Consider the following 21,826-nt stretch of genomic DNA (forward strand, 5'->3'; position numbering starts at 1 on the left):
AGCATGTAACACGGGGGAGAATAAAAAAGAAAATGCAGTTTTATGAAGTGTGTTTGCCAATCCAGCCAGCACTTTTGTTCTATTTCTCTCTTTGCGTCTTTTATTGGTAAAGTAACTTTCAAGTGCATGCGCAGGTATGAATGAGAGAGCAACGGTATAATAATTTGAAGCGTTTACACCAGTGCTAAAGTAGGAATGAGGTGTAGCAAAGACATGAAAGAGGTAGCGATAACAAATATGTGGAGAGGCAATAGTGACACAAAAATAAGCCACCTATTTATAAAACTGAAATGGAAGAAATACTAAAGGTTAACTTCTGAAATTGTAGCCGATAATAAAAACATTCTCGTTGTTGGCAGGATTTGAACCTGCGCGGGGATACCCCAATGGATTTCGAGTCCATCGCCTTAACCACTCGGCCACAACAACTTGCTGTAAGCTGCCTACAAATATTTTGTTTGAAAGTTTTGAAGTTTTCCCACATCAAAGTACTGATATTCTGCAATGCGCTTTTTAAAAACAATGTTTTTTTCATCATGCACGTTCTGTCCTAAAAACAAAAATTGCATGAGTACATCTCTGGATCTGTAAAAGGATACGCTTGCATTCAAACTCCCTTGTGGCACTCAAGTTTTTTGGACCCTGTTGCACTCTGTTTTTGCGCTGCTTTTAGTCTACGACCCATATTACAGAAGTCAACCATCTCTGAGTATTTGGGACTCCTTTGTAAGTGCCTTATCTTTAATCCTTGAAAAGCTCTATAATAAAGGGGTCTGTCAAAGATTGCTTGAATGGAAGATAAAAGAAGGCCCACTTGTCTCACCAAATGCAGTAGAGAAACCTGATGTTTTACTCATGTTATCCTTAGTTCAGTTTTTGTTAGACCTGGCATCCTTAAGGTGGCCTACCAGCAACCTTTTTGCTTTTCACCTCACGTTTTGCTGTATCTTTATGTTGGCCTTAGCACTCTAATCACTTTATCACTACTGTGAGAAAGTGGCTCTGTATATACTGTTCCCAAATAGGTACAGTGTGCACAGAGTCCCCAGTCCCCAGAGGTTTGGCAGAGGCTAAAGTTAGATATAACCTTACTCTCTAAAGTGGTAGCTTGCCGAGCAGTAAGGCAGTATCAGAGTACAGTGTAAAACATTTGTTGTACACACTCAGTCAGCAAATGGTCTCACACACTCAAGAACTGAACTCTAGGCCATTGGTTTGCATACAAAAGATATTGTTGTTTTATTTTAGAACCAACAATAGGTATCAAAATATACTTTCTCAGAATGAGATGCTTTAGTTAAATACTTTGCAATAGGCAATTGACTTTTGCGGGTCATAGTTACAGTTTATTGCAATAGGCAACACAATTTGAATCACAATAATACATTGAGCTCAATGGGAATTTTAAGTTATATGCAATTAATTACTTTCAGGATTACTTTTCTAAATCCAGGACTGGATCCTAGATTCAGTCCTGGGACAGTTCTTGGAAACAAGTGAGTAAATTCGTTTTAGTTACTGTTGTGATTTTTAAGCAATATTTTGCTATTTTACAAGTTGACACTTAGAAACTTTTGCTGATCAAATTACCAATGTTATCCTATGGAAGGAAATTCACTTAGCAGGTAAGTGGGGTTATGGTTCCTTTTTCTAGGTCAGTGTTGGATCCTAGATCCAGCACTACTGTACCACCTGTAAGCAGGTGAGAAACTGCGTTTAAGTTATACAGGCGATTTTTAAGGAATATTTACATGTTTGCAAAATCGACACTTAGAAGAAATTTCACAGAAAAACAGTCAATGGTTTCCTATGGAAGAAAATTCAAGTTACGGGTAAAGTACATTCTCGTTACTTTTGTAATCCAGTGCTGGGCTCCTAGGCTCAGTACTGGGACATCTATCTAAAACAGGTAAACAATTACGTTTCCACAGTTGGTACGATTTTTAAAGAATATTTGTAAGTTTCAAAAATCGACACTTAGAAAATTTTCAGCAAAAAGCAGGCAATGATATCCCATGGAAGGAAATTCGAGTTACTGGTAAGTACGGTTAAAATTACTTTTCAGGGTCAGTACTGAGCTCCAAGATGCAGCACTGAGGTCTCTCCTGATAACAGTTGAGTAAATCAGAATTCGTTGTTCGGCTGATTTTAGATGAATATTTTAAAGTTCCAAAACTCCACACCACTTAGAAGAATTTCCAAGTGAAACCACTCAATGTTAGCCTATGGAAGAAAAGTGAGTTATCGGCTTTTAGGTAAGTACTCGACTGGCAGAGTTATGGTTCTGGGCATAGACTCAGGGGTCTCCCAGGGGAGTCCCAGCCTACTTGCCAAGCCTTAAACTCCCCTTTTATTACATATAATTTACACCTAAGGTAGGCCCTAGGTAGTCCTAGGTGCATGATGCTATGTAAGTAAAAAATAAGATATGTACTTTGGTGGTTCGCGTGTCCTGTAAGTACCAAACAGTCTATTTCATTTTTCACTACTGTGAGGTCTACCCCTCTCATAGGTTAGCTCTGTGTATTCCCCTATACTTTTTATTTGTTAATTCCATATCGGAGAGGAGTAGCTTTATTTATTTATTGAAAATCCTACTTACTGGTGAGGTTGGATTTAACTTTACTATTTTAGAAATGCCACTTTTAGAGAGTGAACATTTCTCTGCACTTACTGCTCTATTTGCCTGAAACCTGGCCCCAATACACGTCTGGATTGGGCTGGGTGACAGCAAAATTTGTGCCTTCCCTCTAGAGAGCCACAACACAGGTCACTCAACTGCACCTGGGGGGTGAGCTCCGCTCCCCCTCCACCCCCAATAGGTTCAAGAACGATAATTTATGTAAGTAAATACATTATAGCTACAGCTTATAATCATGCGAGTTTAAATCATTTGTTGTTAGATGGTTTAAATATTTGAAAGGATCTGTTTTTAATAGACATTTTACAAAAACCACTGGCACATTTGCTAATTCTGTAAAATTAACACCCAACTGCCGTGACATTGCCAACCACAATGCCGTGACTCGGATTCGAACCGAGGTTGCTGCGGCCACAACGCAGAGTACTAACCACTATACGATCACGGCGAGCTACTTGGGCTCAACGACATACAGTGACATGGAGAATTTATAATTCGGAACACTCAGGGCTGTTCCTGTGATAGGCTGGATGTATTCATTGCTTCCTCATTCCTCATTCAGAGGCTGCGTCTCCTCAGTGGTTGATAGGCTGAAACCGTTTCCTGGCCGCCTGCTTGTGAAATGCCAGGAGTCAAAGTTCACATATTACACTTGCGGACCTGTGATGGGACACCAATGCAGAGAAACCCACCTGGCACAGACCTTCTATTCTGTCTATTAGACCTGCATCTTCCCTGCACCTTTCAAGCCTTTTGTATGTGAAGCAAGAAAGAGTTAGAGAGTGATCCATCTACACTTTTATAGGGAGGATGTCGCCGTGAGCTCCTCCCAGCTAATCACACGAACAGCAGAAAAGCAAGATAAATACACAGTTGAGGGGTGGGCTGCATGGTTATATTTTTGAGTAAATATTGAAACTGACCTCAGTGGCTCATTAGCAGAGCTGCGGCTAATGACTGGTGCCAAATCATGATGAAGCAAGCACCATGGCTCGTAGGGGACCCACAACACGCTTTTCTTAGCTCACTGAATTAAAGTATAAACTTCTGCCGTGTGTGAGTGGTAAAGGCTTGTTAATATGGTTCCTTTTCCAATTCAAGTCTGACAACAAGAGGCAGGAACCACGTGGCTTCGGAAGCTCAGGAAAGTAGCCACCAACCACAGAGAAAGAGAGAACTGGCAGTATGAGAGGTGGAGAAAACAGAAGCGGGAGCAAGGAGCTCAAATGAGATTGATGGCGTTTAAATAGAGCGCGTAAAGGAACAGTTACACAGCTAAGAAATGGGAAAGACAGACTAGGGAAAAAAACACAGAAAGGGCCTGTAGATGAAATTCTCTTCCTGGGACAGCAGGTTAAGAGAAATTACACATGGGGAGGTTAAGCATGTGACACGGGGGAGAATAAAAAAGAAAATGCAGTTTTATGAAGTGTGTTTGCCAATCCAGCCAGCACTTTTGTTCTATTTCTCTCTTTGCGTCTTTTATTGGTAAAGTAACTTTCAAGTGCATGCGCAGGTATGAATGAGAGAGCAACGGTATAATAATTTGAAGCGTTTACACCAGTGCTAAAGTAGGAATGAGGTGTAGCAAAGACATGAAAGAGGTAGCGATAACAAATATGTGGAGAGGCAATAGTGACACAAAAATAAGCCACCTAGTTATAAAACTGAAATGGAAGAAATACTAAAGGTTAACTTATGAAATTGTAGCCGATAATAAAAAGATCCTCGTTGTTGGCAGGATTCGAACCTCCGCGTGAATACCCCAATGGATTTCGAGTCCATTGCCTTAACCACTCGGCCACAACAACTTGCTGTAAGCTGCCTACAAATATTTTGTTTGAAAGTTTTGATGTTTTCCCACATCAAAGTACTGATATTCTGCAATGCGCTTTTTAAAAACAATGTTTTTTTCATCATGCACGTTCTGTCCTAAAAACAAAAATTGCATGAGTATATCTCTGGATCTGTAAAAGGATACGCTTGCATTCAAACTCTCTTGTGGCACTCAAGTTTTTTGGACCCTGTTGCACTCTGTTTTTGCGCTGCTTTTAGTCTACGACCCATATTACAGAAGTCAACCATCTCTGAGTATTTGGGACTCCTTTGTAAGTGCCTTATCTTTAATCCTTGAAAAGCTCTATAATAAAGGGGTCTGTCAAAGATTGCTTGAATGGAAGATAAAAGAAGGCCCACTTGTCTCACCAAATGCAGTAGAGAAACCTGATGTTTTACTCATGTTATCCTTAGTTCAGTTTTTGTTAGACCTGGCATCCTTAAGGTGGCCTACCAGCAACCTTTTTGCTTTTCACCTCAAGTTTTGCTGTATCTTTATGTTGGCCTTAGGACTCTAATCACTTTATCACTACTGTGAGAAAGTGGCTCTGTATATACTGTTCCCAAATAGGTACAGTGTGCAGTAAAGTTAGATATAACCTTACTCTCTAAAGTGGTAGCTTGCCGAGCAGTAAGGCAGTATCAGAGTACAGTGTAAAACATTTGTTGTACACACTCAGTCAGCAAATGGTCTCACACACTCAAGAACTGAACTCTAGGCCATTGGTTTGCATACAAAAGATATTGTTGTTTTATTTTAGAACCAACAATAGGTATCAAAATATACTTTCTCAGAATGAGATGCTTTAGTTAAATACTTTGCAATAGGCAATTGACTTTTGCAGGTCATAGTTACAGTTTATTGCAATAGGCAACACAATTTGAATCACAATAATACATTGAGCTTGATACAGATCAGGGTATCAAAAATATGCCCACTACCACGGATAGAGTAATCTTACAGTTACACGCACATACATTCTTCATACACTAGGGCCCATTTCACTAACATACGCTCAAATACTCTACCAGCAATAAACCTGTGGGAAGAAAACTCCTAAACCACCCTGCATCTATATCTAAGCGATAGGACCTGATTATAGTGGTTGTCCTTAAACATACTATAAACAATCTATAAAACAATAATCAAAAATATACTCAATAATTGACAAGGAAAGAAATATTCAACACCATGTTTAAAAGTTATATTGCTTTATCTAAAATTAGTCAAAATAAATCAGAATAAATCATTTCTCATAGTTACCTATTCTAACTAAGTGTCAGAACGGGTCAGGACCAGTCTCTTGGCAAAGTCTCTCAGGACAGTCCTCAGCATCAGTCCTCAGCAACGCAAGTTCACGCAGCGAAGGTAAAATGGCAAGTGGAAAAAAAGTGGGGAAAGAGTGGGGAGAGCCCTCCCTAAGCTAACAGTTTTTATAATGAAAAATACAATGGAAACTCACATAAAATTGACAAGTAAAACTGTATCACTGAGCAGAACGAGAAGGAAGAGATGTAACATTGCAACATCTGAAAATCTCCGCTCAGGAAAAGTCACAGAACGTAACCACGGAACAGGAACCAAGAAACAGAAACTATTAAAGTATCTAACTCATTCCGCTTCCCTCGGCAGCCGAGCTACAGCTCATTGTTTGTTTCAGAAGCTCCTTTGTCCACCAAGGACAAATCATTTCTTTTGGAGATCCTCCAAACTGCTGATATCCTCATGGAAATTTTCATTCAAGGACTACGGTCAGTTGTCTTCAACCGATTTCCAGCAGGGGTCTCCCTTGCCACATCACAGATTGCGCCACGGCTCAGCCAGGCTTCAAAATATTCTCAGCCATTTCATAAAGGCCTCCATAGGCCACAATAGACCATCTTTAATTAAAGAGACAAAATAAAGGTTACTACAGCATAATGATTAAACAGTGTTAACTCCACTAATACCCTTATGTGTATGCATTTATCTAGCTTTGCGACATAAAAAGCATTAATTCAGACAGCGTTTTGTGCTCAAAATAAATAGCACACAGCAACATTTAAACATGAAAACTTGCACGTTATTGTAAATACAGAAACAGCAAACATAAGCTAACCCTCGTATAACTTTCTCTCGTGTTAGGACAAACAGGTTAATTAGTAAAACACACTTGCACAAGACAAATAATTAATTGTTAATTATTAATAAATTAATAAAACGCATAGACAAGCCAGAGCTTCAAAAGCCCCAGAATTTTCTAAAAGAAAACTCTGCTCCAGCAATCCCCCCTTTGGTGATTTTATCACCAAATAAACCCAAAAAAAAATTAGTGAAAATTTAGTCCCATTTTAGGAGAAATCAGAAATGTCTTTTCCCCTTACACAAAATTACACACCAGTCACTCTTTCATCATCTCTCTTTGTTTCTAAATAAACACTCTCCCTCAATTCTTCTAATTCAATCTCTTCTGGTTCTCTTTTCGAATTTTTCGAATTCTTGTTTTTCTTTTCATTTTTCAATTTCTCTTTCCCTCTCCTGTTTTTACAACACACACACACTAACCTTAATATCAGTAAAGCAACAATTATACAAGACAACGGAAACAATATTCTACCTATAATAGTACTACCTATTTTTGTAATAAAATCCTTAACAGCTATCATCTTATTAGCTAATTTAGTCCATAAACTCCCAGTTTCAAGTGGTACTAATTCTTCATGCAAATCAGTAATATTTTTGATATAGACCTTCAGGTCTTTACTTTCATCAGGAATGTAAGTGCAACAATGTTGAACTTTCAAAATTCCACAAACTCCACCCTCCTTGGCCAAAAGAATAAGACCAAGTTTCTCTCTTAAAACGTGTTAATAAGTTAATATCTTCTACATCTTTTATTTTATCTGTATGAAAAATTTTAGGAAAAACCAAACCCACATAACACGTGCCATACCAATGGTCAGGCAACTTGTAATAAGCCTTGTTCCCACACACATAGTACACTCCTGGAAAAATTGTATCTTCTCCACCTTTGAAACCCGCAACGAAGTATGTATCATGGCACTCACTAGTCCCCACAAAATATGTATCATATTGGGATTTCCTTCTGGTAATGCATAGTTTACCCTTCTGCGGTGCATCTAGAGCCAAAGTTGGACTAGCCCCATTTTTCAACTCTTTTCCCATCTCAATGTCCCAAATTGTCTCACCCACTTCATATTTCCCTGCTTTCTCATGCATGTTCACTCTCCTTTCCTCTACCATATCCAGGAAAGCTTTCTCCTCTTCTTTCAGACTGCAAGTTAAATTATTCTTAAAAATGTAATCTAATGTTAGTCCTTTTTCTTCAATAAAAATCTCACCAAAAGTGTTAGCTTCTTTAGCTGGATTCAGCTCTTTATTCATTGGCAAGTGCCCAAAAATACTATCTCTGTTAGACATCTTATAATCTATTTTCCCTAACAAATAAAAAACACTACTTAAAATACTACAAGAAATACCATATGTAGCTGGTAAATGGTGATAAGTAACACCCTCTGAAACGGATGCAGGTAACTGCATGCAGACATAGCAATCCCTCACTTCCATTGTCTTCACATATTCATATAACAGTTTAGAAAAAACATTACTAGAAAAATTATTAATTGACCTATCTTTGTGTATGTAACTACTACTTCTAATTGGAACTACTTTTTGTGAATTCTTCTCTATATTAGTCATATTTTCTGTGTCCATTCCAAACTCAATCTTAAAAGTAACTAATAAAACTAAAACACCCCATAGAAGCATTAATAATCCAGTACAACAGCAGCACATCTTGCACCACCTTTTAAAGAAGGCACATCTATTTTGATTATTCTCTATGTTAGCCATTCTGCTTTAACCTCTACTACTCCACTACTGAAATTAGAACTTTTCAAATCTTCAACGTTTGTTCCAAACTCTTCAGCTCTTCAAATGATTTTTCTGTTCACTCAGTCCAAGTGAATCTTTCTTTTACTCAGTTTGGATACTCATCATTTTTCACTCCAATTTCTTCAACATCAAATTGTATCAGATCTCCAACACTCAAATCCTCAGTATCTGACTCTTCTCTAATGTCAGTCAAGAGTACTTTCAGGATTTCACCAGTATCTTCCTCAACCACTTTTCTCAAGACCACTTCCGGATTATCTTGAGTCACTGTTTCTTCTTTTCCTTCTTCAGACAGTGTCACATAAGACCATTCCGGTGATCTGTACTTTTGGTTGGGTCTTTTAACTCTTTTTATTTCTACTGGTTCTTTTGATCTCTTTGATTCTTCTTCTTCAGCTCTCGAAGTTTGACTTGATACTTCATTCACTTGTTCAGCTTTTGATGAATTTGCTCTTATTATTCTGTATTTCACCCTTTTAACTTGGTTGTTAGGCCAACGTTCTCCTTTCACAACCTTTTTCGGTTTCACTTTTTCAACACTCCTTTCTCCAATCGAAGTTCTCTTTTTCAGAACTCGACCCTCTGTTTGTTCATTTTCATCATCCGATTCTGTTTCAATTGCCTCTTGCTTTCGTTTCTTAGCAGTTTTCTTTTCTTCCACAGATTCTTTCACCACTATTTGAGACTTCCCTACTTCTGTCCCTCCTCGGGTCTCCGACACGCAATCTTCTTGCTGTCTACTTGTCCCTTCACCTAGCTCCTCATCAATGTTCCCTACACCTCCTCGCGGGTGTTCCGCAATCTGTCCCTCTCTATCTTTTTCTGACCCTGTTTCTTCAAGAATAATCTCAAGTGGTTCTTCAATCTCCTCCTCTTCTGATTCAGGAGTAGTCTCTGTGTGTTTTCTCTTTTCTTTTCTTTTTCCTCCACTGCTACTCGAAACTTCAGGCTCTTTAACAGAATCTGATTTTTCCTCTGATACTCGCAGTGAATCTCTTGAAGCTCTCTCTGCTTCTTTTCTCACTGATTCCGTATCTTCAGGATCTTCACCATCACTGGAATCTGACTCTTCATAATACTCTTCACCAGTTCCCTCTCTCGGGCTTGGAATTCTCAGAGTATGACTTGCATGTACCCAGTGTCTCACTCCAGCACACTTTACTGCAGTCGTTGTAGTCAGAATAACTTGTCTCGGCCTTCCCCACCTTGGAATCAAGCAATTTCTTCTTCTGTGCACCTTAATCCTCACCCAGTCACCTGGACTTAGATCATGAGCTTGCTTCTTCTCAAGTGTGGTAGCTTCTTCTCCAACCTGGTGAAACACAGAATGAACTGCGTCAGCCAGGCCTTTACAATAATCCAAAATCATGTCATCAGTTATTGTCACCAATTTATTCACAGGCACGAATGCATGGCGCATTGCATGTCCCATAATTATTTCATGCGGACTCAAACCTGTAGTTCTATCTGGAGTAGATCTCATAGTCATTAAGACTAGAGGCAAAACGTCTGGCCATTTCATGCCAGTGGCTAAACACATCTTTCCGATTCTGTTTTTGATTGTGCCATTGATCTGCTCAACCACACCAGAAGCCTCTGGTCGGTATGCACAATGTAGCTTCTGCTGTATTTTTAATGCTTCACAAATCAAACCAATGAGTTCATTTTGGAAGTGTCTACCTCTGTCAGACTCAACTGTAACTGGAAACCCGAACCTAGGAATCAATTCTCTCAACAGTAATTTTGCCACTGTCAATCCATCATTTCTTCTAGTCGGGTAAGCTTCCACCCACCTTGAAAACAAACAGACTACCACTAGAACATACCTCAGTCTGTTCACTTGGGGCATTTCAATGAAATCAATTTGCATTCTTGTGAAAGGACCTCCTTCTCTGCCAATTGTCCCTAGACTCACCACTGTCTTTTTCCCAGTGTTAAATTGCTGACAAATCAAACACCTTTGACAGATGCTCTCTGCAATTGTCCTAAACTTTGCATTGTACCAGGTTTGTTTAACCCATCCTGCCTTAACCCAATCTTGTTTCTCTTCTTCTCCTGCCTCATCTTGTAACTGTTTCACTTCATCCCACGTTTCTAGGACATTAGTAAACATCACAGAAAGAAAAGACATTTCCTTCTCTCTTTCCCTGTTAATCGACTGATTCGTCTTGGCGCAATACTGCGCCACATCGTTGGCATATCGATTTCCAACCGTGATAAAATCCTCCCCTGAACCATGTGCTTCACATTTTACAACTGCTAACTCCTTAGGCAGCTGTATCGCCTCAAGCAATTTTCCAATCAGTTCAGCATTCTTTATCGGAGTTCCACCCGATGTCAAGAAACCTCTTTGTAGCCACAGTTGGCCAAAGTCATGCACCACTCCAAATCCATACTGACTATCAGTCAATATTGTTGTTCTCAAATCCTTCCCAATCTCACAAGCTTTTGTCAATGCCACTAATTCAGCAACTTGCGCAGATTTCACTCCTTTCAATGGTGATGCTTCCATGACCTCTGAAACTTTGCACACTGCATATGCTGCACATAGCACACCATTATCATTTCTCAGGCATGATCCATCCACAAACAACACATGATCATTCTCAGGTAAGGGAATATCCCTGATATCTGGTCTCGGTTTCGTACAGTACTCAAGCACATCTAAGCAATCATGATCATCTTCCATCTTTATACCCACATTCTCAATATCCGGCAAGAGTGTCGCTGGATTCACATTCATACATCTCTCAAGAGTCACATTTGATGCTCCCAGAATCACTTTTTCATACTTAGTCAACCGACTATGTGACATATGCTGAGTTCTGCTTCTTGTCAAAAGAATTGCCACATTGTGAGGTACGAATACCCTTACAGGATACCCCATTATGATTCCCTCACTCTGTTCCAGGCTTCTGCATGTTGCAGCCACAGATTTTAGACAACCTGGTAAACCCACAGCTACAGGGTCGAGTGTCGATGAGAAGTACGCAATAGGCCTTCTCAATTGCCCATGTTTCTGGATTAACACTGAAAGTGCACATCCATTTCTCTCACTGCAGTACAGTTCAAACTCTTTTTCATAATCTGGCATACCCAGAGCTGGAGCTTCACACATTTTACTTTTTAGCTCTTCAAATGCTGCCAATTGTTCTGCATCCAGATCCAATGGATCTGTCATTTCACTTTTTGTCAATTTAATCAATGGCTTTGCTATCAGGGAAAAATTAATTATCCACTGACGACAATATCCCACCATACCCAGGAACATTCTCACTTCTCTCTGGGTTTTTGGAGCTTTCATTTCTCTGATTATTTTGATCCTGTCAGTAGTCACTTTTCTCAGACCTTTCTCAATATTATGTCCAAGATAATGCACCTCTTTCTTGCAAAATTGCAATTTGGCTGGAGATACCTTTAACCCTCCATCCGCCAGATGATTCAGTAAAGCTATGGTATCCACTTCACAAGCCTCACGTGTCTTTGATGACACAAGTAGGTCATCAATATATTGTACTAGTACTGAGCTTTCAGGCATGACTAGACTTTCCAACGATCTCTTCAATAACTGATTGAATATCGAAGGACTCTCCGTATATCCCTGTGGGATACGACACCATGCTAAAATACGCTGGCCAAACCTAAATGCAAAAATCGGCTGGCTGTCATGATGCAATGGAATTGAAAAGAATGCATGACACAAATCAATCACTGTATACCACTCAGCATCATGTGGAATTTGATACAGAATCACTGATGGATTTGGCACGATGGGACAACATGCCACCACAATCTGATTAACTTTTCTCAGGTCTTGCACGATCCTGAACTTACCATTGGGCTTTTTCAGTCCCATTATCGGTGAATTACACGGACTACTCAGTAGTTCTCTTAAAACTCCTTGCTGAATCATTTTCTCAATTATAGGAGTTATCCCTTCAATTATTTCTGGTGTCATTTTGTACTGAGGAATGTTAGGATATGTAATTCCCTCTTTCACTGCAATTTTCACTGGATCTACATTATTCATCAATCCCACATCCTCTCCTGTAAAATCCCAAACTGCTCTTTTCACTGTGTCTCTCAGCACTTGAGGCAAATCCTCCGGATTGAACACTGGAAATGCACCAATTAACTCACTTTCTCTATTTTCTAGAGTCATTCGGTAGAAAACATCATCATCTGGTGTCTCAAAAGCTATTCCATCTGGTGTACAGAAAATTGTACAGTTCATTTTACACAGCAAGTCCCTACCTAACAGGTTCACTGGACTCGTGTCACAGACAATGAATCTGTGCATGTCTGAAAATTTCCCTATCTGTACTCTTACTGGTTCAGTAAGACGTGTTCTGATTTGTGTATTGGCTACACCAACTACTTGGATTGCTTCATCCGAGAGAGGAAGATTTCTAACATCTGCTGACCTGACAGTTGATCTTGTCGCACCTGTGTCTACCAAAAAAGTAACACTCTCCTCATTTATTTTCCCATCCACAAATGGTCCTGCCTGGTCTATTTCTAGAGTTGCACCAAGTATGCACTCTTCTTCCTCTCCTCGGCACCGTCAATAATCACCCTCAGACTCACTCCCTTCACTCTTTAACAAGTACTGTTGTACCTTGTTAGTACGTCTTGGTTTATTTACCTGCTCATCATTGAAGAATCCCGAGTCCTGACTGTACTTTTGTACCCCTCTATTCTGCGGTAATGGCGGTTTTGGCTCTTGACTCTGCTGCTGTCTCACAACTTTCTGCTGTTGTTGCTGCTGGTTATTCCCTTCATTCTGCACCTGTTGATTTAAGGATTTACCCTCATTTAATGGTGGATTAGGACATTCAGATCTCCAATGTCCCAGTTGGCCACAGTTGTGACACGGGAACTTCTTTTTGGCTTCCTCAAGACTTCCCCTTCCTTTTCCTGCAAATCTCGGTCTATTCCCTGTATTATTTCCTGTATTATTTGCCTGTTCCACCAACTGTGCTTCCTGTCTTTCTGCAACTTTCACTTGTGCCCACATTGCTTTCTCTTTCAGCTTTCTTTGTTTTGCTTCAATTTCATGACTGAAATATTTTGCATGTCTCAGAATCTCATCTACTTTCTTACTCTGCCAGTCCACTGTGTGTTCACGAATTCTCTCACCAATTTCAGGTCTAAGACCATATACAAATCGGTATACAAAATGACTCAAATCCTTGTCACCCAGGTGTTCATCTCCACTGAATTGTTTAAAAGCCAGTATCAGCCTTTCGTAAAAAGCATGAACTGATTATTTTGCTTCCTGTTGTGTTCGATCTATTTTAACCCAGTCTGTCTCTTTTGGAGGAACTTTACTCTTCAGGTATACCATCACCTGATCGTACTTCCTCATCACTTCTGGATCTGGTGCCCCTGTTCTTGGATCTCTTGGATATTCCTCAGTAGGCCAACTCACAACTATTTTACACTCAGTCCATAAGTCTGCTGGAACAATTATATCAAACAGACTATTCAGGTCAACCCACAGCACTTTTGACAATTTCACAAACCTGTCTACCTGCCTATACCACTCGACGGGCTTTTCTCTCAATCGAGGGAAATCATGCGTAAATGATAAAATATCCTGTCTGGTCCATGGAACATGTACATATCCTCCTCCAGGTATTTCTCTCATGGGAAACTGCTCCACTGGTTTCTCTTTTTCTCTCACTGGAAATGCTGAGTAAGTTGTTCTATCTTCAGATTCCTCTCTCTTCTTATACCACCTATCCTTCCACTTTTCTACATCACCCCATCTTCGCAATAATGCCACCATTTCTTTAATCTGTCCTGTTCTACCAGAAGTATTCAAATTTTCTATATCTTTCTCTGTGAAATCCATCCTATACGTTTTCTGCAAAGCCTTTACTCTATCAATGTCAACTCCTTGCTCATTTGCTATCGCTCTCAGTCTATCATGTGTATTTCTTGCTCTCCATGTTATGCTCTTGCACATAAACATTAATTCACCATCATGATGACTTTTCAGGATTTCTGTTGGAACTGTTCCTGTCACAAGCTCTTCTAATTCTATACGTAATTTAACCACATCAATAACTTGTGAATCTTTATCTTTTTTCTGAAGAACCTTCATCCAATCATTTAAATCGTCAACTGTTATTTCTGCAGTTTTTCTCACTGGAACCACTTTTTTCTGCGGTTCTAAAATTGGCATCCCTGAACAACTAGGTTCACTAACATCCAATAATTCACTACATGTGTCATGTCTGGTTTGTCTCAAGTCACTACATGTGTCATGTCTGGTTTGTTTCAGATCACTTCTCCCTGTTCTTTTATCTGAATCTCCTGAAGGACCAGCTGAATTTGTCAAATCATTTGCAATATATGGAACTACCAGTCCATTCTCACCTGTCCTCTGTTTATCAAACACAGGAATTACCGGACCTATAGTTACAGGTACCGTAACAGCTTCCAGATTCATCGTTAACTCTCTAATTTTCTCAGTCAGTTCTGTTGTCGTCTTTGCTAATTGTCTGGCATTTTCCTCACTACCTCTATTCTCTCTCTCTCTGAAAGAACTACTACCCCTTGATTCAGGTGTCATTTTTTCTTTCTCAACAGTATCTCTTATCGGAGAAACAACTGGTGTACTCTCATCCGGTTCTGATCTATATGGAGGTGGTCTTTTGTAAATCATGTCATTCAAGACCTCATCTTCATACTCTCCATATCTTCTCCTATCTGACTCAGAAACCCTTTCTTCTGAAGGAGCAGAAGCTTCAACTGTTCTCATTGGATATAATCCCTCTGACATACTAACATCTCGCCATCTTTTCATTCGATCATGATGTGTCTCACGATCATGTCTCCTCCCAAACATGTACCTGTAATACCCTCCAGATCTTTGCTTTTCTCGGTCATGAACTTCCTCTTCCCATTCCACTAAAGCCTCGAACTGTGTAGGTCTCGGCTTCGGGTCTAAGCATAACATCTTTTCCCGTAAATTTCTCAACACGGCCAAATTAAATGAACCATGTTCTGGAAATGCTAGAACACCATCTTCTTTAGTATACCTGACCCAATTCTGTAACCATATACAGGTATGTAATCCATATTTCGCAGCCATGAAGGATGCAGGTGTTTTCGCTGGAGGTAGCAACTCACCCTCTCTTGTTTTAACCTCTTTATCCTTACTAAACCACTTCTTAACCTTTCCAAAGAATGTCTTTTTCTTTTTCTCTTCTTGGTAATACATTTTAGCAAGCGCTTATCAAACTCTCTATTCTTCCGTATTATAGATATACAATACGAATTTTCATCCAATAGCAGCGCGACTCACACTAACGCACCAATCCTAGCGCGAACCCTATTCTGAGTCACTATCCAATCAGTGCGCGAACTTTCTGACGTCAGCAGCCGCTGCAGTCTCTGTCTCCTGTCTCTGTCACTCGTCTACCCCTCCTTTACAAAAACTCTCAGTAGACTTCGTGTGTCAAAATCTCTACAAAATCTATTAGTTACAACATAAAAACATCTCCATTGTCTGCTTCGCTAACCACAGAATAGTAAAAGAGAGTCTATTTCTTAAGAGTCAACAAACTTACATACATCTCATAACTGTTTCCTCTAGGACGTATCCAAAAGAGTCTTACAATCAATAAATGTATATGCATTCACGCACATTCATACGAGAAAAAATATAGTACATACACACAGAATCCTGCTTCTCGAGAACAGCACAATCTGTCTCTGTACAGAATTATAACTCACAACAACTAAGCAGCTTACCTCTGCTCAGTTCCGCAAACAAGCTCAGAGAATACCTATTACTCCTCCCGCAATAAGCTTTAACGGCAATCCTTACGGATCCCTGGGACTTAAGACCAGAGTTTCACAGATAACCTTCACTACGATACACACTCCTTATATACCAGAAATATTTTCTAATAGTAACATACAATAATGTCACTGATTCCGAACCCAGACAATGTGAACGCGCAACTTCAATTGTCACACGTAATTCCTTACAATCCCGTCTTTCCCGAGAGCAGCATATACACCTTCCTCTGCCCTACTACGGAACTGCTTCCAGCTTCCAAATTCCAGAAGCACTACATATAACTCAACATTACGACTCCAACATATAGTATTAGTACATATACCAACAACATCAAAATAAGTCAATAATCAATAAGCTAATTTACAAGCAATCTTATCTTATCAGATCAAGACAACCATCTATAACCATCCTCTGCTACCAGAGAAATTGATACAGATCAGGGTATCAAAAATATGCCCACTACCACGGATAGAGTAATCTTACAGTTACACGCACATACATTCTTCATACACTAGGGCCCATTTCACTAACATACGCTCAAATACTCTACCAGCAATAAACCTGTGGGAAGAAAACTCCTAAACCACCCTGCATCTATATCTAAGCGATAGGACCTGATTATAGTGGTTGTCCTTAAACATACTATAAACAATCTATAAAACAATAATCAAAAATATACTCAATAATTGACAAGGAAAGAAATATTCAACACCATGTTTAAAAGTTATATTGCTTTATCTAAAATTAGTCAAAATAAATCAGAATAAATCATTTCTCATAGTTACCTATTCTAACTAAGTGTCAGAACGGGTCAGGACCAGTCTCTTGGCAAAGTCTCTCAGGACAGTCCTCAGCATCAGTCCTCAGCAACGCAAGTTCACGCAGCGAAGGTAAAATGGCAAGTGGAAAAAAAGTGGGGAAAGAGTGGGGAGAGCCCTCCCTAAGCTAACAGTTTTTATAATGAAAAATACAATGGAAACTCACATAAAATTGACAAGTAAAACTGTATCACTGAGCAGAACGAGAAGGAAGAGATGTAACATTGCAACATCTGAAAATCTCCGCTCAGGAAAAGTCACAGAACGTAACCACGGAACAGGAACCAAGAAACAGAAACAATTAAAGTATCTAACTCATTCCGCTTCCCTCGGCAGCCGAGCTACAGCTCATTGTTTGTTTCAGAAGCTCCTTTGTTCACCAAGGACAAATCATTTCTTTTGGAGATCCTCCAAACTGCTGATATCCTCATGGAAATTTTCATTCAAGGACTACGGTCAGTTGTCTTCAACCGATTTCCAGCAGGGGTCTCCCTTGCCACATCACAGATTTCGCAACGGCTCAGCCAGGCTTCAAAATATTCTCAGCCATTTCATAAAGGCCTCCATAGGCCACAATAGACCATCTTTAATTAAAGAGACAAAATAAAGGTTACTACAGCATAATGATTAAACAGTGTTAACCCCACTAATACCCTTATGTGTATGCATTTATCTAGCTTTGCGACATAAAAAGCATTAATTCAGACAGCGTTTTGTGCTCAAAATAAATAGCACACAGCAACATTTAAACATGAAAACTTGCACGTTATTGTAAATACAGAAACAGCAAACATAAGCTAACCCTCGTATAACTTTCTCTCGTGTTAGGACAAACAGGTTAATTAGTAAAACACACTTGCACAAGACAAATAATTAATTGTTAATTATTAATAAATTAATAAAACCCATAGACAAGCCAGAGCTTCAAAAGCCCCAGAATTTTCTAAAAGAAAACTCTGCTCCAGCAAGCTCAATGGGAATTTTAAGTTATATGCAATTAATTACTTTCAGGATTACTTTTCTAAATCCAGGACTGGATCCTAGATTCAGTCCTGGGACAGTTCTTGGAAACAAGTGAGTAAATTCGTTTTAGTTACTGTTGTGATTTTTAAGCAATATTTTGCTATTTTAAAAGTTGACACTTCGAAACTTTTGCTGATCAAATTACCAATGTTATCCTACGGAAGGAAATTCACTTAGCAGGTAAGTGGGGTTATGGTTACTTTTTCTAGGTCAGTGTTGGATCCTAGATCCAGCACTACTGTACCACCTGTAAGCAGTTGAGAAACTGCGTTTAAGTTATACAGGCGATTTTTAAGGAATATTTACATGTTTGCAAAATCGACACTTAGAAGAAATTTCACAGAAAAACAGTCAATGGTTTCCTATGGAAGAAAATTCAAGTTACGGGTAAAGTACGTTCTTGTTACTTTTGTAATCCAGTGCTGGGCTCCTAGGCTCAGTACTGGGACATCTATCTAAAACAGGTAAACAATTACGTTTTCACAGTTGGTACGATTTTTAAAGAATATTTGTAAGTTTCAAAAATCGACACTTAGAAAATTTTCAGCAAAAAGCAGGCAATGATATCCCATGTAAGGAAATTCGAGTTACTGGTAAGTACGGTTAAAATTACTTTTCAGGGTCAGTACTGAGCTCCAAGATGCAGCACTGAGGTCTCTCCTGATAACAGGTGAGTAAATCAGAATTCGTTGTTCGGCTGATTTTAGATAAATATTTTAAAGTTCCAAAACTCCACACCACTTAGAAGAATTTCCAAGTGAAACAACGAAATTTTAGCCTATGGAAGAAAAGTGAGTTATCGGCTTTTAGGTAAGTACTCGACTGGCAGAGTTATGGTTCTGGGCATAGACTCAGGGGTCTCCCAGGGGAGTCCCAGCCTACTTGCCAAGCCTTAAACTCCCCTTTTGTTACATATAATTTACACCTAAGGTAGGCCCTAGGTAGTCCTAGGTGCATGATGCTATGTAAGTAAAAAATAAGATATGTACTTTGGTGGTTCGCGTGTCCTGTAAGTACCAAACAGTCTATTTCATTTTTCACTACTGTGAGGTCTACCCCTCTCATAGGTTAGCTCTGTGTATTCCCCTATACTTTTTATTTGGTAATTCCATATCGGAGAGGAGTAGCTTTATTTATTTATTGAAAATCCTACTTACTGGTGAGGTTGGATTTAACTTTACTATTTTAGAAATGCCACTTTTAGAGAGTGAACATTTCTCTGCACTTACTGCTCTATTTGCCTGAAACCTGGCCCCAATACACGTCTGGATTGGGCTGGGTGACAGCAAAATTTGTGCCTTCCCTCTAGAGAGCCACAACACAGGTCACTCAACTGCACCTGGGGGGTGAGCTCCGCTCCCCCTCCACCCCCAATAGGTTCAAGAACGATAATTTATGTAAGTAAATACATTATAGCTACAGCTTATAATCATGCGAGTTTAAATCATTTGTTGTTAGATGGTTTAAATATTTGAAAGGATCTGTTTTTAATAGACATTATACAAAAACCACTGGTACATTTGCTAATTCTGTAAAATTAACACCCAACTGCCGTGACATTGCCAACCACAATGCCGTGACACGGATTCGAACCGAGGTTGCTGCGGCCACAACGCAGAGTACTAACCACTATACGATCACGGCGAGCTACTTGGGCTCAACGACATACAGTGACATGGAGAATTTATAATTCGGAACACTCAGGGCTGTTCCTGTGATAGGCTGGATGTATTCATTGCTTCCTCATTCCTCATTCAGAGGCTGCGTCTCCTCAGTGGTAGATAGGCTGAAACCGTTTCCTGGCCGCCTGCTTGTGAAATGCCAGGAGTCAAAGATCACACATTACACTTACGGACCTGTGATGGGACACCAATGCAGAGAAACCCACCTGGCACAGACCTTCTATTCTGTCTATTAGACCTGCATCTTCCCTGCACCTTTCAAGCCATTTGTATGTGAAGCAAGAAAGAGTTAGAGAGTGATCCATCTACACTTTTATAGGGAGGATGTCGCCGTGAGCTCCTCCCAGCTAATCACACGAACAGCAGAAAAGCAAGATAAATACACAGTTGAGGGGTGGGCTGCATGGTTATATTTTTGAGTAAATATTGAAACTGACCTCAGTGGCTCATTAGCAGAGCTGCGGCTAATGACTGGTGCCAAATCATGATGAAGCAAGCACCATGGCTCGTAGGGGACCCACAACACGCTTTTCTTAGCTCACTGAATTAAAGTATAAACTTACGCCGTGTGTGAGTGGTAAAGGCTTGTTAATATGGTTCCTTTTCCAATTCAAGTCTGACAACAAGAGGCAGGAACCACGTGGCTTCGGAAGCTCAGGAAAGTAGCCACCAACCACAGAGAAAGAGAGAACTGGCAGTATGAGAGGTGGAGAAAACAGAAGCGGGAGCAAGGAGCTCAAATGAGATTGATGGCGTTTAAATAGAGCGCGTAAAGGAACAGTTACACAGCTAAGAAATGGGAAAGACAGACTAGGGAAAAAAACACAGAAAGGGCCTGTAGATGAAATTCTCTTCCTGGGACAGCAGGTTAAGAGAAATTACACATGGGGAGGTTAAGCATGTGACACGGGGGAGAATAAAAAAGAAAATGCAGTTTTATGAAGTGTGTTTGCCAATCCAGCCAGCACTTTTGTTCTATTTCTCTCTTTGCGTCTTTTATTGGTAAAGTAACTTTCAAGTGCATGGGCAGGTATGAATGAGAGAGCAACGGTATAATAATTTGAAGCGTTTACACCAGTGCTAAAGTAGGAATGAGGTGTAGCAAAGACATGAAAGAGGTAGCGATAACAAATATGTGGAGAGGCAATAGTGACACAAAAATAAGCCACCTAGTTATAAAACTGAAATGGAAGAAATACTAAAGGTTAACTTCTGAAATTGTAGCCGATAATAAAAAGATCCTCGTTGTTGGCAGGATTCGAACCTGCGCGGGGATACCGCAATGGATTTCGAGTCCATCGCCTTAACCACTCGGCCACAACAACTTGCTGTAAGCTGCCTACAAATATTTTGTTTGAAAGTTTTGATGTTTTCCCACATCAAAGTACTGATATTCTGCAATGCGCTTTTTAAAAACAATGTTTTTTTCATCATGCACGTTCTGTCCTAAAAACAAAAATTGCATGAGTATATCTCTGGATCTTTAAAAGGATACGCTTGCATTCAAACTCCCTTGTGGCACTCAAGTTTTTTGGACCCTGTTGCACTCTGTTTTTGCGCTGCTTTTAGTCTACGACCCATATTACAGAAGTCAACCATCTCTGAGTATTTGGGACTCCTTTGTAAGTGCCTTATCTTTAATCCTTGAAAAGCTCTATAATAAAGGGGTCTGTCAAAGATTGCTTGAATGGAAGATAAAAGAAGGCCCACTTGTCTCACCAAATGCAGTAGAGAAACCTGATGTTTTACTCATGTTATCCTTAGTTCAGTTTTTGGTAGACCTGGCATCCTTAAGGTGGCCTACCAGCAACCTATTTGCTTTTCACCTCACGTTTTGCTGTATCTTTATGTTGGCCTTAGGACTCTAATCACTTTATCACTACTGTGAGAAAGTGGCTCTGTATATACTGTTCCCAAATAGGTACAGTGTGCACAGAGTCCCCAGTCCCCAGAGGTTTGGCAGAGGCTAAAGTTATATATAACCTTACTCTCTAAAGTGGTAGCTTGCCGAGCAGTAAGGCAGTATCAGAGTACAGTGTAAAACATTTGTTGTACACACTCAGTCAGCAAATGGTCTCACACACTCAAGAACTGAACTCTAGGCCATTGGTTTGC

The 21,826-nt window shown here is 39.7% G+C and overlaps 4 non-coding genes across 4 annotated transcripts; all 4 read right to left on the minus strand.

Annotated features, from left to right (window-relative positions):
- Positions 1-347: 347 nt before the first annotated feature.
- On the minus strand, positions 348-429 carry TRNAS-CGA (transfer RNA serine (anticodon CGA)). The gene has a single exon. It is a non-coding gene; the product is annotated as a tRNA-Ser (tRNA).
- Positions 430-3,017: 2,588 nt separating this feature from the next.
- TRNAH-GUG (transfer RNA histidin (anticodon GUG)) lies at positions 3,018-3,089 on the minus strand. The gene has a single exon. It is a non-coding gene; the product is annotated as a tRNA-His (tRNA).
- A 1,281-nt stretch (positions 3,090-4,370) lies between these two features.
- TRNAS-CGA (transfer RNA serine (anticodon CGA)) lies at positions 4,371-4,452 on the minus strand. The gene has a single exon. It is a non-coding gene; the product is annotated as a tRNA-Ser (tRNA).
- A 16,502-nt stretch (positions 4,453-20,954) lies between these two features.
- TRNAS-CGA (transfer RNA serine (anticodon CGA)) lies at positions 20,955-21,036 on the minus strand. The gene has a single exon. It is a non-coding gene; the product is annotated as a tRNA-Ser (tRNA).
- Between the last annotated feature and the right edge of the window lie 790 nt (positions 21,037-21,826).

Source organism: Triturus cristatus, chromosome 12 (assembly GCF_964204655.1).
Source record: "Triturus cristatus chromosome 12, aTriCri1.1, whole genome shotgun sequence".
Classification (NCBI taxonomy): Eukaryota; Metazoa; Chordata; class Amphibia; order Caudata; family Salamandridae; genus Triturus; species Triturus cristatus.